Source organism: Perca fluviatilis, chromosome 1 (genome assembly GCF_010015445.1).
Source record: "Perca fluviatilis chromosome 1, GENO_Pfluv_1.0, whole genome shotgun sequence".
Classification (NCBI taxonomy): domain Eukaryota; kingdom Metazoa; phylum Chordata; class Actinopteri; order Perciformes; family Percidae; genus Perca; species Perca fluviatilis.
Genome location: NC_053112.1, coordinates 32,434,610 through 32,452,439, shown reverse-complemented (window position 1 = coordinate 32,452,439; position 17,830 = coordinate 32,434,610). Strand labels below are relative to the sequence as shown.

Below are 17,830 nucleotides of genomic sequence, written 5' to 3'. Positions count from 1 at the left end.
TTGTTGTTATTATTTGCTACAGAATGCTTAGCCTATATGACAAGATCAAAGTTGCCCTATATAGTAACTCAAAAAATACAGTTCAATCACAACTGAAAATATGCCTCATTGTGTGCGTGAATAGAGGTGAATAAATATATTTGTTTGTGTTGCAGCGAAAGGTCAGTTCCGTTTCATGGGGGGGGGCTAAAAAAAATCCTAAAGGAAACACTGCAATTTACAATGATAGTCAGCAGCAACTCCATTGAAATGAATCGACTTCCCCAAGACCTTTCACCATTTCAAAGCTGGTGTGACTGAGCCTGTAGTCTTCCATGAAGAAAAAAATTTATATGTTAAGGTTTTGGACTGTTAGTTGCTATTTTCCAACTCTATACCAACAATCACTAAAATAATCCTCAGTTGAAATCCTAATAAAAATGACAGGAAATGTATTTTCAATGTTCCATCAAACTACATCTCTTTTTTTCTCCAGTTTCCATTACCTCAGTTTATACTGCTGCTCAATTAAGCTGCTGTTATATTTAGCCAGTTTACAGCATACAGCAGATTACAACACAACTGTCCATCTGGACATTAATACACAATAGAAACCCAAAGCTATTTCACTGCGGCCACAGACAGACTGTGTTGTTCACTGCTGGGCTCAGTTTAAGCCTCGCAACATTTACATCCATCCAAATTCACCAGACTGAGCAGGACGAGGAGTGTCTGCGCGGAGGACAGATTCCTTTCATGCCTAATAAGCAATTATTGACGTCTCACCACAATTTCTTCTTAAACTCACTAAACAACAACAGCAAGTTGTTTGACAGCTTCATTCACTGCTAGTACTTTGATTGCTTTTGACCACCTCAAATGATGCAAGCGTTCCATATTGATCCTGTGCCTCGTGTCTTATGTTTGTTTGCCGATTGCTCAATAATCCAATTATTGTAGCGCAGCTCTCTCTGAGCCTCTGTGATGTGTAAATAGACACGTTCTTAGCATGCAGAAAGAGAGGAGTAAGATAGGAGAAGGGAATGGGAATAAAAGTGGGAAAGAGAAAACTCAGGGAGCTGGAGAGTACCGTCTGAGAGAAAGAGACAGAGAGGGAGAAGGGGAGAGTGAATGAGTGAAGGAGAAATAACCCACTAAGGGACTCTGCGGCTGCGTGTGTGTTCATGTGAGAGAAAGAAAAAAAGACAGAAGGGAAAGAAAAAAAACACAGAAGCCAAAGTCGCAGGCAAAGCCAAAGTTACCTTTATAAGTGCACTGACCTTGTGCACTTCACATTAACCTCCCTCTTCAAGAGAATTAGTCCGTATCATTCACACTCTGCTGTTCCTAACTGCAGCCATTGATTTCACTGGACCAGAAACGGGGAAATTGAATCTCCTGTTACCTTGGCCAAAGACCAAGGGAATGCATGCTAATGCTGCACAGACAGACCTGAAACAGCCTGTGCTTACTGTTAGACCATAGTTGTCTCTCTGGATAGATTTGGTGTGACTAGAATGGCTCCCTAGGGTGCGAGACTGTTGGAAAAGCATCATAGGCTGTGGCTGCAAGGGATGGCTAAACTCTTTGACTGCTCTTTTCGCTCCTCTTCCCTGTGCATCGGGTTTCAAATGCAGGTATGAAAAGGGGACAAAAGAATACCAGAATAGTTAAATAGTTTTTAATGAATGACACATAGCATCATAGCATTGTGCTGGACTATGGCAGCCATTCTAACCTTATTAAATCAGGAGGGAGCATATTACTTTTGATTGATGGCCGAGGGCGAGGAGCTCAGACAGATTCATTTACGCAGCATTTGCTCCTCGTTAATTACAACTGATGCTATCACAACAAAAACAAGTTTTTGTACGTTCAACCCGGGCCCAAAAGGGCTTTGGGGTGCGATGAGTTTAAAGAGACAGTTCAACTTAAACATGTATTGATTTTTTTTTTAAATGGGGGCTATTGTTGAGGTTTGGCTCCACAGTGGCACATGTTTGCCTTCTGCAACAAATGGCTTTAATCCACATCAATTAGAAGAAGTTGCTCAGCAGGAGGCAAATATTACAGGGATAATGCATGCAGTGTGTGTTTTGGGAAAGAGGGTAGACATAAAGAGTGAAGAGAAGCTCTGACGAGATGGCTGAGAAAGCAGGAGTGTTGACAGTGCAAGAGCAGCAGCTGGGGTAAGGATCTTTGCATGCCAAAGTTAGCCCACAACAAAAAAAAGGTGGCACAAGAGGAAGGCTGAATCAAGTCAGCGGAGAAGGTAGAAGGAGGAGCTCAAACACTACGACAAAGTGGTTAAACAGATTTGTTTAACCCTTGTGTTGACTTTGGGTCATATTGACCCATTTTCAATTTTTGTTTTATATCAGAAAATATGGGATGTAGAAATAAGCGCTGAAAATGTGTAGAAGAAAATTTTTACAATTTAAAACATTTGAAAAAGCAAAAACGTCAAAAACGTTGAAAAAAAAAGTGTTTTTTTTCCCCAAAGTTGACGGGAAGACAACACAAAGGTTAAACTTGTTAACAAAGTAAACAAAGGTCCAATATGTTATACTGACAGCTAGCGTTTAAAATGGAAACTGGTAAAATGGTTCCAAATTCAAAAGAGTCATCTCCCCTGGCCCCTCCTCCCAAGCATCGAAGTTCAAGGGAGTTGCCCGGTTGAGAACGCTAAACGCAACGTCCCACAATGTCAACGTTAGCTTGATGCTAGTCTCGCATTGCCAGACATTACTCCACAGCGGAGTTGCTAGATGCTGCCGTGTTGACGGTTATAAAAGCCCGTGCTCTCGCGGAGCTCTGTGCCCAACTGACAGTCACCTTTTATTGACTAACGGCAACAACAACGACCGCTAAAAAGACGCAACCTTGCGGAACTTTGTGCCCGACTGACCGCCACCTTTCCTCGGCTTAACCTCACTGCAACTGCAGCTAAAAAGGCTGTCTGTACCCAGGGCACAGTCACTGTCTGTCGGCTACGCCCGCTGAACAGAAGCGGGGGAACAAGGGGGGGAGATTGTCGGTACTACTACTTGCAGACCCGTTATACAGCTTGTCTATACACTGTACAGTCAGTATATTACACGTTATGGTTGCATGCCAGTTTGTAAGAAAGTGGGAATCATCTTACTATGAAATTACCAACTTCTTCTCTGGGGACTACATTAAAAATCACAACTGCACTCTGTGTCCTTTTAGGCTCTAAGCTGTCTCCATCTTTTAAATGCTTCTCCAATATTTACCCGTGTTATACCACGTCTCTGGTTATGCAACCATTTAGAAAGATAGCGAGGTGATTTTTTTAGGGCGGGTAGAATGAATATATCTCCGTAAATCCCGGAGGCTGGGTTTGCGTTTTTACAGGTATATCTGGCAAACTGGCCCAGCTGTCAAAATAGGCAGTTGATACCAACACACAGGCCAAACATAATATTTCAACTTCGCATGTTTTCTTAATATCTGATGACACACTGTGGTCATTTTTGATTAAATATGTAATCTCACTAAATATATTACATATTGCACCTTTAAATTTGAAAAACAAAATTTTAATTGTGTTGAAAAGAACACATTTTTTGAACAGGAATGCTTTTTTCTTTTGCTACAGAGGATCATAAATTAGATACTGTGGGGACATGGGGACACAAATAAGATCCAGGCATGGGAAAAAAAAAAAGACAGCATACAAAACCCCTGTTTTTTTGGACATCCGTTGCTGATTTATTTAGAACGGTAGAGAATCCTTCATCTACGGCACAGCAGCAGGGCTCAGGTTTGGGCCTTTTTTTTATTTATATGGCTTTATTATTCTAAGCTATAAAACACAGAAAAATATGCCTCTTTTAGATACACTTTACACATGCAAGGCTATAAACCGTAACATGTATGTAGGAGCAGTAGGTGTTTAATGGAAATTATGACCTCTGTTTCCCAAGGGGATTTGGTGGTGGCAAATGTGTTCAGAGCTGCCTGGCATTTCTTCTGAATTTACAGTAACCAGAGTTTGTATGCTTTGGCCAGGGATCCCAGTGAAATGGGCATGCCTCATACTGTAACATGGCTGTTATGACAGGATTTCTCATATATAGCTTCTGTGGACAGACAGGGGGTAGAGTACATAAAGAGGAGTCAGTGCCACATTGAGAGGCTGTCAATGTGCTCCACAATATATGGTGTCAGAAATCTGGATGTAGTGTGCCAGTCAGGTCTTGGTAGAAGCTATACACTCACTCACCGACCACTTTTATTAGGTAGACCTGTTCAACTGCTCATTAACACAGATAATATCAGCAAATTACGTGGCATTTAGGCATGTAGACATGGTCAAGACGATCTGTTGAAGTTCAAACCAAGCATCAGAAGAAGAAACGTGATTTAAGTGACTTTGTACGTGGCATGGTTGCATTGTACCTATCTCTTAATGGCTGCTTCCAGCAGGATAACGGGCCATGTCACAAAGCTCAGATCATCTAAAGTTGGTTTCTTAAAAATGATGATGAGTTCACTGTTCTCAAATGGCCTCCACCGTCACCAGATCTCCAATAGACCACCTTTGAGATGTGGTGAAACGGGAGATTGGGTGTGCAGCCGACAGATCTGCAGCAACTGTGTGATGCTATCATGTTAATATGAACCAAAATCTCTGAGGAATGTTTGAAGCATCTTGTTGAATCTATGCCACGAAGAATTAAGGCAGTTCTGAAGGTAAAGGGGGTCCAATCAGGTACTAGCAAGGTGTACCTAATAAAGTGGCTTGATATGAGATGCACCGACATCTTTCCACCATGTTTTTGTATTGCTCAGAAAAACCAATTACGCTCTATTTCCTCTTATAAAGCTACTCATTAGCGCTGACGGGTTTCGCAACATGAAGCAGAACAGTGAATAGATAGAAAATGTAGAGCTACAAGCTGCTTTGCTGCAGCACAAAGCCCGTGTTTCAATAGGGAATCCTTTGTTCACTGTGTAAATCCCCATGGCCTCCCGTTTAAGAGCTCAGTATGTCACTTGAGACTAAACTCCTGCTTAGAAAAAAAGTAATTAAAATATTTATTTTTAAATCCACTCAGGTTGGAGTGGTCTCCTTTAGGAAATAAATAGAAAAGCCAGACAAAAATCCTATTTCTTTATTTTTCCTCTTCATAACAAAACCATCACCCTCATACACCTTTCAGATAAGATACTCAATGTTTCTCCTCCCCTCTCCACCTGTCTCACATTCTTAAATATTTATGCCATAAGCTCAAGATGTCATGTATTTACCTTAATCTTCAAAGTTTTATACACCTCCAACAATGTATACACAAGGTAGCGAGGGGAAGAGCAGCAGAGAGAGAGAAGAAGGAGAGAAACCTCTGAATCGACGGTATTTCCCTAGGATGGAAAATGTGGGAGATATTCTGAGCCCCAGAAGTATTTGGTTGGGCGAATGTTGTATTTGAACAGGGCGTCTTAGTGGTAAAGCCTGATGTTATGCTTTATTAAAAGTGCAGCTTGAAGGGAATTACAACATGGTGCATATATGTGTGTATGGTGTCTGCAACTGTATGTTGATAAATACATTTGTGCTCATGTGACTGCTAGCCTGAGAAAAGAGGGCAAGGACAGTTCAGTCTGATGATGAACAGTACATTCCATGATGCATAACAGTTTTTCCTTACTGTAAATGTGGTGAAGTGAGGCAACATCTACGATGACATATGCAAGTAGTGCGATAATAACATTTTAAAAAGGTATAATATGGAACATTTCCGCATTAAATGCCTCTATTTTGACTTGTGTACTTACATTATCCCAAATGTTTTAATAATGTTCAAAACCAGAGAAATCTGTAATTTAAAAAATGTAACAGTGTGTTTCATTTGGTCGCCTGTAATGGCCTCATTTAACCTTTGCCCCTTAAAGTTGTTCTATCTTCCGGGGAAATACCAGATGATACGTCAGAGAGTGAAGAAGGAAGTAGGTGAGCCACTCTGTTGTTTATTGTTTTGTATTGCTAACTTGTAATGAGCATGATTATTGATTGCAGTTTGCAGCGCATTCGGTTGCCGAAGCGGTCTCCGTAAAAAGCAAACGTACGGATCAACCAAGTGACCCAAGAGGCGCTGTTTGACCGCAGATAACAACACTGGGCTACCACACGATTAAATTCGCCACATAACATTAGCTACAATAGTAGTCGACACATCTAATGGTCTAACCATCTAATTATCTAACTACATTTTGTGTTTTTTATGTATAGGAATATGTTGTAAGATTTCCCTTTTTATATTCTTATGAATTTAGTATAATATGTAATATATATATATATATATATATATATATATATATATATATATATATATATATATATATATATATATATATATATATATATATATATTATTATGGTTAGGTTATAGAGGAATATGGTTTTATGTTTTGTGTGGACCCCAGGAAGAGTAGCTGATGTTCACATCAGCTAATAGGAATCCTAATAAAAAGGTAAAAAATCTAATCAAAATGGTTAAGTAAGCAAGTTAAAGTTGTTGTCCAAAAGATTTGAATTAGGTTGTTTTGGTGGTAAGATGTAATTGCAGGCAGGTGTCGACTGTGTGACGTCGGTAGATTGGCAGCTCTAACCTGCACGATGCCTTCACATGCTCCAGTCCACACTGATAACAGTTTAGTCTTAGATGAGCTAATGAGCTAAAAGCTAATTCATCCATGAATATACGGGACGTGTGGGGACACGTGCAGCCGTGGAGATGATAGAGCCGGGGAGGCAGCGGATAGCTAACGTGGCTAATTGTGCTAACACGGTCAACAGTGCTAACGCAGCTAGCGGGATTACTTACCGAGGCCGATTGATCGGGGAGGCACAATGTTTTCCACAAGGAAGCCGTCTCGTCTGCATTAGCACTGATGCCCATATTAGCATGGTTAGCCATGTAGCGTTAGCATTCTAACCAATGTGACACAAACACCCTGAGGCACAATGTGATATAACCATAGCTGATTAAGTGGAGGCCGAGGAAGAGCGGAACCATGCGCCGCTTTCCCCTTATTAGCCCCACCCGGGGAGAAAAAGGCTGAACGCCCACTCCGACCTGAGCGCGCGCCCCCATGGAGATGGGAGCCCAGCTGCTCTAAGGCTTTACGGCTGGCCTCAAGCCTGGTTATCATTTCCTGAATGTTCGTCCCGAAAAGCGACTCCAAGAGAGGGTGGTTCAATACAGGGAGTACAGATCGAGCGTCAGGTGTCTGTGTCCCACCTGAGCTGCGTTGACCGGCTACAGTCGATGGCAGAGGTTGACATGTGATTTCTCAGCCAGCATTAGGTCGGTCCTCTTGTGGGTGTTCATACATTTTGAATCCCATCAGAATCAGCCAGCAAATACGTCAGTATCTGTGGATGTGAAATAGAGTTTAGATTCTCGGCCCGAGCACGAACTTGACCCGACCCGGCCCGTGGCCGATATTTTCCGCCGTTATCCTCGATCAAGCATTTGTGTTTTTTTAATCATTACTTTATTAGCCTTATTCGGTGGGGAGGAAGCTATGCCTCTCCAGCTTCTTCCGTAGCTCTGGGTAGGCTACATGACTGGAATGTGAGGTAAACTGTGCTACATCGTGTCTCCCCCATCTGCAGGACTGTTGTCGGTCAATGCGTCAGCATGCAGACCGTGGCGAAGGACAGTATTAATTAGGTGATCGAGACAAGAAAGCCTACTATATGGTTCCAGGGCTTTGATTATGTTGCTGCCTTGATCTGTTACCCACACTATTCGGCTGAGGGAGCTAAGGTCGATTTTTTTAATTTTTTTTTTTACGTTTCTTCATTTGGATCCATTCCATTCTGAATAAACAAACAGCACAGTTTACATGCTTTGTCCTTGTTGCATTATTCATTAAGATCATTCTAAACTGATTTCTGTAGTTCAAACAACTCGTAATTGTAGTTGAGAACGTCAGTTATAACGGCCCACGCATTACAGTAAAAAGTTGTCGTGTTTTAATAGGGCTCGGACTCATAATTACAGTTAATGTGTCGGGCTGGGCTCGGACAATACGTGCACGTGTAGGGTTGGGCTTGATTTTTTGGGCCCGATCTAAGCTCTAATGTGAAAACACTATTTAAATATCTTCCTTTCCTTTCTAGCTCGGTCTCATTCTGTCCTTTGTCCACTTACTGTCTACTTCTCCAGTCTGCCTCACCATTGCTGACATTGGTTCAAAAAGGTGACATGGGCGCCCTCTCAGAAAGGGCAGCCACATACACCTCTGCAAATCTTTCACCTTATTAAATATACATCAATAGTCAGCCATACCTGTGAAGAAGCTCTCACCTGAGCCAAAGTTACGATAAATGTTTTTTTTTAACCTCTTGTTTTGAACCTGAAATTATGTTTTAGGGTATAACATGTGATGCGCAAGTACAATATTAATGAGCAGGCCCAAACGGAATCTGCTGATTACATATTTTTATTTTATTTACAGTTTTTAGCGGTAATCCAAAATGAAAATCTGCTGAATTTAGAAGGCTGTTTTTCTGCTTGTAGTGGAGATGTGTTAATTTTGATTATCATTTTTTTTTTTTATTCTGTGGAAAATCCTGCTTCTGCAGATTACATGTGGCCCTGATAATGAGAGGGATGGGTAAGAGGTGACAACCGTTGGTTAAAACAGCCTCGCTCTCTTGATTTTTATGTTCCTGTACCTCTACCTGACTCCCCCTCTTTGTCCAACACACCACAGTTGTGTTAAGGCAAGTATGGACATTGTGTGGTGATGGCCAAGACATGGTGCATGCCTTATAATAGAGATGCAGGAAGTAGACATGTGGGAGACACAGACATGCCCTCCAAGATTTAGAGCATTTGGTAGAAAAATGAATCTCCCCTTTTCAAGAAAGCAGTACTAGCCGACATCAGTCAGTAGTTGTGTTTCCTCTTTGTTGTAGCCAATGTGGTCAAATTCCAAGGGGCCTGACTGTCTGAAAAGAGAAAATTGAGACATGCCGATCAGGTTTGTCAGGTTGCACCTGTTCAGATGACAGTGCCGGTGCAGGCTAACTTCATTGCTTCAGTAAATGATATACAGTATTTGATTTCACTTTACCCTTTTGGTGGAAAACATTTTACCAGCATAACAGAAACAACAAAGTAAAACAGCTTCACAAACACGACACAAGATAGGCCTACTTCATTGTTGCTGTGAGTGCAGGTTGGATGTGCAGAAAGTTACAGATTGCACCTTTTTAAGATTTAGGTTTCGATTCAATCTCACTATTTGGACCTCAATGCTAACTTCTTTTTCAAATGGAAACCTACAATACTGTCCTGCTTACAGTAAAACCATTAATATATATTGTATTGTGCACTGTGATGACGGACAGACTGAAAATGTATAGATTAAAAAAGGTTGGATTAGTCTGTTGTTGTAGTGAGTAGTCAGCACATACAGTACATATGTGCTCCTTTAGTAGTTCATTGTGTAGATTGAGGTCGTTCTTTTTAAAGTAGTTTTTTTGCGAGAATCTAATTGCAGTATGTCCCTCAGCAGGTGTTGCATTGTTCATCCAGTGGCCATCTGGGCCTCTAATCCTGGGGAGGTGAACACACTGAATTTGAAAAAGGTCATTGCACAGACACATTTAGTTTGGCCTGACAGTGTGTGTGTGTGTGTGTGTGTGTGTGTGTGTGTGTGTGTGTGTGTGTGTGTGTGTGTGTGTGTGTGTGTGTGTGTGTGTGTGTGTGTGTGTCTGTGTGTCTTTGCCCTCTAACCTTTTTCTTTCACGTTTTGTACCACTTGTGTGGGACCTTTTGTACTTTGAGGTCAGAATCTTAAAGTTGACCTTTTAGGAAAATAATGTTAAGCTTTACAATGAGCAGGCCTGATGCTGCTGGACAAACTGTAGTCATAATCCTGTTTCTGACCATTCATTGTATTTGCTCTGGGTTGAAGGTTGTTAACCTCCTGTTCAGCAGCACTCATCATTACCGAAGAATTGTTTGTAGTGTTTATTTAAACCAATTTGTAAAAATGTAACTGTAAAACAATAAAATATGGAAATTAATCTCTAACCTAGTGCTGGCGATATGGCCAAAATCTTTTTCCCCCCCCCGATATGTAGGTTAATTTAATATTTCAAAAACTATATATTTGACGATGCAGCGCAGTAAAGCAAAAACGTTAAAATTTTACATTAAATAGAATATTCTATTTAATGTTCTTTATAGCATGTTTTCTGGTAATTCATTAATAAATAGTCTATATGAAATATATATTTTTATATATACTCCAGTGTGAATTAAATACTTGACAAATGAAAAGTACTGGGTAGTTTCTCATTTTATTAAGAACTTTTATTGCGAAATAAAGGGAACGTGCAAAGATCAGAACGTAAAGCATCGTCCACATGACGTAAATATTGCCATAACGCTGGTTTTTCAACATCACAATAGAAACGATATAGAAAAATATATACGATAGACATTTATATTGTTTTGACGATATCTCCCATCTATCCCATATATCGCCCAGCCTACTATACTCAATCTCCTCCTTTCTCCACCTGCTACTAGGACTTATGTTCAGATACGCCATTTAAACAATAACATAAGCAAAACAACTATGAAGAAAGCTTTTAAGAATCCTTATTGCTGTAGTTAATAATTTGTGTTTAATCGGCACATTTTCGTTGATCCCCCGATTGGCTGATGATAGATGCTGTCAGAAGCAGTTTGAACTAAGTGGCTGTGTGCAGGCAAGACTTCTAGCTGATAGAAACGACTGCTCTTCTGCTGTTGAACTTGTCAAATGCTATAGAGAGGCTGACTGGAGAGCAGTTCTCAGCAGTTCTTGAGCTAACATGCAGAATGTGCTGCCGTGGTGCTAACCACCTGGATCTGTGCCAACCAGAGACTTGGCTTTGACTCTCATGCGTAGCCCACTTCTTGAGGTTGTGGTTTTATACCCTTTGACTTTAGGGAACCATTAGACTATAAACTATACAATAAACACTCCCGGAGCCACTTGGCAGCCACATAGCGAACTTTATCCCCTCAGTATGTATGTTCATGTATTATGGTTTGTGTGTGCATGCAGTGTTTCCTCTTTGCACACGCTGGACTCCATGCCTGCTCCTCCTCCATGGTTGTTCCAGCAGAATTGTAAATGACTGGTGGGTGTTGAGGATGATCGCATGTGACAGCTAATGCGTAGGGTTGTTGGCAACATGTGTCAGCGCCAGTGTACATTAACCTACATTCAGAGTGAGGCCTTTTTGAATCACACAGGAAAGGAAAAGGTCGCCTTTTGAATAAGATATTTTTTGGCATGTTTAATTTCTCTGGACCAACGTGCTTAGTTCTTTTAATTTCTTAGTTCTTCTTAGTTTTTTAGGATTTAAATGCCAACATTTAGCTTATAGTACACTGTGATCTTATTGACTATTCCCTTCTTGTACTTAACAAGGTGAGGGTAAACTGTGCTAACTGCTGCTAGAAAGTGGAGAACTGAGGTAAGGAATACGTATGTGGCGTGGAGGTGGCTCAGGTCAGGGCTGATCCCTTAAAGATAATCTCCCTATCTAGGGATTTGTTTTTCTCATTTGTCCTAGGGCCTCTAAGCTGAGGTTGGAGGTCACCTGCTATACAGGCAACAGGACCCAAACCTGGTCAAAGACACATTTGTATGAGCCGGGTATTGCATGGAGTCAGTGGGAGAAAGCAAAGTAAGCAGTAAATAGAGTTGAAACACCAGGGGAGGCCAGGTCTAGAGTTCATCCATGCCACTGAAATCAAAGGATTTGGGTCAATAACAGAACCAGTTTTAGCAGGATAGCTTTGAAGTGGTCCATTTGTGTTTATGTTCGTGGCAGCAAGAAAGATTAAAGTAAATTTTGAGCCATGTTTCACAAAAGGTGGTTAAAACGGGCTCCTTTTTGTGTATTTAGCTAGACTTAAACCAACTAGTGTGCTTATTTTTGCTGTTATCATGTAGGTTTATGTTCAGGAGAGAAATTTGATTTAAGTCACTGAGCTGGTATTTCATGTTTCTTCATGTGTTGAACACTGTTTTTCACCAGCCTTGTGTTTACATTATTTCTCGATTTCCCATGCCTGGAAATCAACCTGATGCCAAACAATGTATTTTCCAACATGTCAGCTGAATTATGTTGTCAGCTGAATTATGTTGTCAGCTGAATTGTGTTCCCAGCAAAGGATCTTAGAAACTCGGTGCTAAAAACAGAAACTTTGGGGATCAGTTACCGATCAGCATGAGGAGCACATGAGAACCTAAGTGCCTTAAGGCAGTAAAGACACTTTTGTTGCAGTCAAGCGAAACAGTGCTGCAGGACTTGACGAGGAGATCTGGTGAGGCTGCTACACTGCATAGCAGGGTTGTTTTCATGGGAATGAATTAAGCATAGTAAAGGCCACAGTTGTGTCGTTTTATATTGTAATGTGCTCCGGTAACGTGCATTTTTTGCAGGGTTGTTGTTTTGCATTACACTACATTTTACAGGTGTTTGATGTCTTGTCAATTTCTAGCTCTAAAAAAATTTCTTTAAATGGATAATGTTTTTGAGGTAACCAAGTTAGTGCGTGGGATTAACACCCATTTCCAATCCTTCTTAGCCTTGTACAGATACAGTATTTCCAAAGCTGAGATGCAAAAACCGTCTAAATTGAGTTCCATGCAGTACTGGAGATGTTTGGCCTGGTTCGTGCTTTGTGTGTAAAAGAATACTGTGCACAACATATGGTCAGAAATTAACAAGTGGGTGTGTTGACCTTATAAACTCTATAGGAATGGTTTATTTTTCTTGTGGTATTATGCAAAAAGCACAATTTAAGTTTAATCCAAGTTTAATGTTTGCAGTTTGAAAAGTATGGAAAAAGGTGCATACCAGCATTCATTAACAGCATGTCAGCGTTCACACAGAATGTAAGCACGTCATACTACACAGAAACTATGAACAAAGCTCTGGGCACGCAGTGGCATCACATGCCTAATTTTATACTGCATGGATGTGATTGGCTTCTCGCTGCCCTTGACAGGCATAAATTACGGGAGTTTCCAGCCACTATAATCCTCCCCACTAGATAATAACACCCTGCCACATCTCCTCGAGATTCACGCATGCTTGCTTTGCAACTTAGCCAAAATATCCCAGGTGATTCATTTAATTCACTATGTGTGACAATAAAGGATGTAGGTGAAGTGAAAATGGTCAAACTGCGCTGGTTAGTTAAAAGCAGCCTAGTAAAGGTATCCACTGTCTCCCTAAGATCTGTCCCCTAGACCATTCAGCTGTGGCTGCATACGGAAAGAAAGGTGAAAGTTCAGCAAAAAGTGCGTGTGGAGTTGCTCTATGGAATTTAAAGTCAAAGACAGGTACAGCTTCAGACATGTTGAGTACAAACTACATACTGTGTGTAGATCAGAATGATACTGTTGTCTGTTTCCGCCCATATACTGAGCCTCTATCAACTCCCTAAATAGCATTTCTGTGACTTGTCTCATTTCTTTGTTTACACTAAAAACAGTGGATTTGTTGAGATAATCATGATTTGCTGGTATGGAGAAGGTCACTTAAAGTTTGTAGGCATAAGCCTGGGACGGGAGACAACACAACAGCTTGGAATTTAAAACGAGCGATGCAATCCCAGCCGGGATACCAGATTCCATCAGAAAGCACATTTGCCATTTCTGGAGTGTGATCTACATTTTATTTGATGGTGAAATCACCTCATTTGCCATGTATTTTAAGTCTCTATCCAGTGTGTTTTAACAGAAAATTCAAGGAAAATTATAACTTTTAGATGGAAAATTACATTGAAATTTGCTCACACTGGGAACACCTCAATGCCAGGGTCACCTTCACCAGGAAAAATAAATCCCTGGTGGCTCTCTAACACTACCCATAAGACCTCTCTCCCTTTGAGAGGTGGTGAGTGGGTGTCAACCTAATGTTTATACTGTCTGCTCATGGTTATGTAAGCCATTTTGTCCTCTGTTCCTCTTTCTCTCCCTCTCCATCCCCATCAGCTTGTTTAAACCAATCTACCTTTACCTTTCCAACATGCCAAGTTGTGTGTTACATAAACATCCTTTGAACCAGTCTAGCTTAAGGTTTTTCAGGACGCCAAGGTGTGTATTACATAAATGTTGTAGGCCAGACTGTAGAGATGCACTGTACCGTGGAATCATTTTTTTAAATTTTTTTTTTTTTGCAGAGTCAAGGATGCTTCTCTTTCATGAGGGGTAGGTTCAGGGAGGCTGTGGTACTTCTCTGAACTATCCCTGTGATAACAGCCTCTAGAATGAGCGAGTCAGTGTGTCTGCTCAAACACACACACAAATTTATCTTTACAGTGGGCGGCTGGCTCCACAGCAGTGTAAATACAGTGGAGTACAGTGCAGAAGTACGATAGACAGTGTTACATCCATGAGGAGGGCATTGTTTTTCTATACAACAGAACTCTCTCTGTGGTTCGGCTGCTTGTTTACTGACTCTGTCATGCTAATGTACTTACGTAGGTCACAGGGTTCATTCTTACCAAGTGTGTCCTCCATCATACAGACCTCTCACGGCCCATTATTCACCCATAATGACGTTATCTTGATAACCTCAGAATAACCACAGCCCACTTGACTTCCTTTGTATCTCTGATTTGTCTAATTTTTTTTCGTGTTTTGTTTCCATGGCAACTAATTGTTCTAATTATGCCAAGCTCGGATGACTTCTGACCTTTTCTTGTGACCCGTATTGACCCGTTCACAAGTAATGCAGATTATGAACTCAAAGAAAGGAAGCATTCAAGGAAAAAAAAAAAAAGGAGAAGTCCACTTCGAATGAATGCTGTTATTATCAATTGCAATATTTCCAGATTCTGATAAGTCTTTGGCAATCCTTTCTGGTCTTATCTCTCGCTGATTAAGCATTCCTTCGGCAGCTGAGAGAGGGTGGAGATATTTGAACCATTTGGAGAATGCTCCCAGTGTGACATCCAAATTACTTGTAGAAAAGCAGGAGGCCAATTTTGAGCCCAAACATCTGTCCTGTGGTTTGGTCCTCACACATTTTAGTGGCCACAGTGGGCTTCGTCTGGTTTCAAGCTCTCACATTTATTTCCCTTTGCCATTTCATTAATATCTTTCTTCAGCAGTATTTCTGTGTATTTTGGAAGCAGTAAGGAGGGCAGCAAGCATTAGTAAGAGATACAAATTTCTGCTTGTACATTTTGGTGGGAAGAAACAGGCATTGTGTACTCGCACTCATCTGTGTCCTCATGGGAAATAAACAGCAACTAAATCAGTTGTTAGCTTTGTGTGTTATCTTTAAAGATGAAAGGACACTGAAAACAATGAAACTGCTGCCCTGGGGTTTCTGTAGGAAGAGAAAAAAGCAACAACTGGAGCGAAGAATGAGACCTTTGATCTGTGCAGTCAGTCTCATTCAGTTAGTCTGAGATAGAACCCAGAAATAGAGAAGACGGGGGTCGAGAATAAAAGTCCCAGTTCACAGAAGTAGCCTGCACACAACTGCAGAACTTTTATGAACATTATTTCAGAGATATTGTGATGGATAATTTGTTTGTTTTCCTCAATAAAATAAATGTATCGTCTTAAAAAGGATTAAGTAGAAAATGTTTGTCGGCTACACTGTACGTTGGAATTCTTAATAAATTGGAATCTGACTTAGTGTTTTCAGTATAAGATGAAGGGTGAAACGTGGTCCTGTACACGCCACTTAACCACACATCCCCATTTTGAATCTGACTGGAGACCTTTATTGCATGTCATTGCCTTTTCCTCTCAAGCTCATTAAAACATATTACATTTTAATTATTCTTGCACATACTGTACGCTGACAAACTGTATACTAACACATACAAAAGAAAAAACCAAAAAAAAAATTGTGCTCAATGGATAGCCTCCTGACTGGCAACTATTGAAATGATGCACCAGCTTTTTTTCCTTTGGCTTTTGTTATCTAAATCTCCTACCTTTTTCTGTAATCATAAATTTCAATATTTTATTCTTTTATTGTCATCCCTTTTTTTTTTTTTTTTCACCAAATTGAGTTTAAGCCTGTGATTATTTTTGTTATTCTATTTTCGCCATGTTGAGTTTCAGTTGTAGTTATTTCATGTCCTATTTTTTTGGTAAGTTTTAGTGACCTGGTGAGGTTTCACTATATGGTTTCTGACCTCTCCAGCACACACACTCTCTCTCTTTCGTTCTATGTGAAAGACATATGTTGTGATGCAAACCAATAAACCAAACCAAAAAAATAAAACATCTCTGCTGAAACAACCTGATTTGAGAATGTCTGGTAGCTTGTGTTTAGTTTCGGGCTACTGGCAGCCGTTGGTGCACAGTCACTGCAGCCTGCCCTGTCTGCTCTGGTTTCATAAGCAGAGAGAGTGAATGACCTATATACTTCTCTGAGGGAGGGGAAGTCACCTTGTTGGCGGACCAGCAGGCAGGCAGGCTGGCACGCAGCGACAAGGTTTTAATGTGTGGCGCTATTAAAGGGCGGACCACTGACTGCATATTAGAAGCAGATCCTTTAGAGGGACCTCTCGTTCCTGACCGTAAACTTTCTGGGGCTGTTTTTTGTAGTTGTGAATTGCTTTCTTGTTAACACTGCTTTGTAATGGTATGAAAAGGCCAATGTATGGGGGGAATATTCAGCAAATTAACAGCTGAAAAACACATCTTGACATGGATTGGATTTGTGCATGCACACGTACACACACTCACATTAGCTGAAACCATGGGGCCCGGTGCCAGGAAGATCTAGTCAGACAAACACCTCACCAGAGACTCCTCTAAGCGTCCTAACAAATTGAATGTGTGTGTAGATGGACAAGAGGGAATTAGATCAGTGGTCCTGATTGTATCTGAGTGTGCTGGTGCAGTACCCCTTTCCAGCTAGCCCCCTGGAGGAAATGTGTGTGTATGAGAGAGCGTGCAAGGTAGAGAGACAGAGAGAGGAGGAGAGAGAGTGCTTGGCAGCTGGTTTGATGAAGGATGTAAGGAGAATGTTAACCAGACAATCACCTTGCATGTTATTGATTGAGATGGGAGAGAGGTAATTAGAACAGAAAAGAAGGGGAAGCTGAGGCCACTTTAATGTTTTGATACAAGGTGTTCTCTCTTTGTGCCCATCTACGTGTTGTGTTCTTTGTGTGTGTTGTGTTTTTGTGTATGCACATTAAGGGAAAGGTTTTATCAAAAATGATACAGCAGATCTTAACTTTTAATCTTCTCAGAATGTAAATGTATGTAAAGAAGAAACTATTGCATGTGATAGCAAACTGATTCAGTGTCATTCCATTTATAAGTAGCATGAATAAGTAGCATACCCTGATATACTCCTTTAGCCTCACCCACAGGGCATACTTGCTCTGCAAACTGATGAAACCATGTCATGTTTCATACCAGACTCTACTGTGGCAAAATGTATCTGTCATCCTCCCTCTATCTTTTGCCTCACATCTCCGTTAAGCAGAGTTTAGTTTAGTTTAGTTTAGTTTAATGTCCCTGGAAATGCATTGAATATGGCTTTGCAACGGTTCTACATATACTGTAGTATACTAGAGCCCAATTTATACTGGATTTTTGATCTTGGTGCTTTTATACAAAGTATGTAATTGTGACAATGTTTCAGAATCAGAATAAGGTTTATTGCCAAGTAGGTTTTCACTTACAAGGAATTTGCCATGCCGTACAATAAACATGTTACGTAAGAAGAAATAAAAATACAAAGTAGTGCTAAAGTCAAAAATGTAAAAATAGAAGCAAAATTACAATACATATGTGAAAAGATACTATAATA

General features: G+C 40.6%; 1 protein-coding gene across 1 annotated transcript in view; it reads left to right on the top strand.

Annotated features, from left to right (window-relative positions):
- Positions 1-17,830, top strand: part of nr3c2 (nuclear receptor subfamily 3, group C, member 2) — an 85,127-nt gene that overhangs the window by 27,948 nt on the left and 39,349 nt on the right. The window lies entirely within an intron of this gene.